Raw genomic sequence first — 981 nt, forward strand, 5'->3', positions numbered from 1 at the left:
CAACCAGTCTGGAATTTTCTGGTCAAGCACCAGTAGGTAATCAGTCACTGAGACCCGCTCCATTTCCATCTTACCCTCAGAGAAAGAAGCAATCTGCATGATAAAAACCTCTGCCATTCCCTTTCTCCCAAAAGAACCCATCCTAGTCTAAATGTAATTCGTTCTTTTCTTTTGTTAATCGCTCCCTGGTCCCACTCTTCTACCTATAAAAACTTCCCATTTTGTATAGTCCCTCAGAGCAAATTTCTTTCTAGTTGCCAGATGCTATCCCCTTCCTGAATCACTTAAAAAGCCAATTATATCTTCAAATTTACTCAGTTGAATTTTGTATTTTTTAATTTTTTTATTATTTTTTTATCTTTTAGGTGAGGCAACCCTTAGTTGACCTCACAGATTGCAAGGACCTTGTCAACTTACAATCCCTTATTTATTTTTATTTTTTTTATTTTTTCCACCTACAGCACCTGGTCTTCCTAGGTGGCCTCCCATCCAAGTACTAACCAGGACCCACCCTGCTTAGCTTCCGGGATCAGACGAGATCGGGCTTGTTCAGGGTAGCATGGCTGTAGACAAATTTTGTATTTTAATACTACACTTAGGCAAACCATCAGTAAAGTGTAGGGATAGAATAAGAACATTTTCAGACATCCAAGATGTACTTTCAAAATGTACTTCCTCTTCTTTCTCAGGAAGTTTTGGTAGGATATGCTCAACCTTAATGGGGTATTAAGACAAAGAAGAAGAAAACAATATAGGTGGGGAGGAAAATAAAATTTCCTTCTACCCTTTTAGTTTTTTCTGGTTAGTCTAATAACCAAATTGACATGAGAGAGATTCTCAGGAGGAAAACAAATTAAAGTTTAATGCCATGTATATCTCCTGTATACGTGGGAGAGACCCAGGAAGACAGTAACTTGCCCAATTATCTTCAGTTAAAGACAAAAGAAGACGCTGTAGATGGAGGTTATGGAAAAGAACAGT

The 981-nt window shown here is 38.0% G+C and overlaps 1 pseudogene; it reads right to left on the reverse strand.

The window, feature by feature from the left end:
* Nucleotides 1-452: 452 nt before the first annotated feature.
* Nucleotides 453-571, reverse strand: LOC112478534 (annotated as a pseudogene).
* Nucleotides 572-981: the final 410 nt, after the last annotated feature.

This window comes from Pteropus alecto, unplaced genomic scaffold (assembly GCF_000325575.1).
Source record: "Pteropus alecto unplaced genomic scaffold, ASM32557v1 scaffold61, whole genome shotgun sequence".
NCBI classification, from domain to species: Eukaryota; Metazoa; Chordata; class Mammalia; order Chiroptera; family Pteropodidae; genus Pteropus; species Pteropus alecto.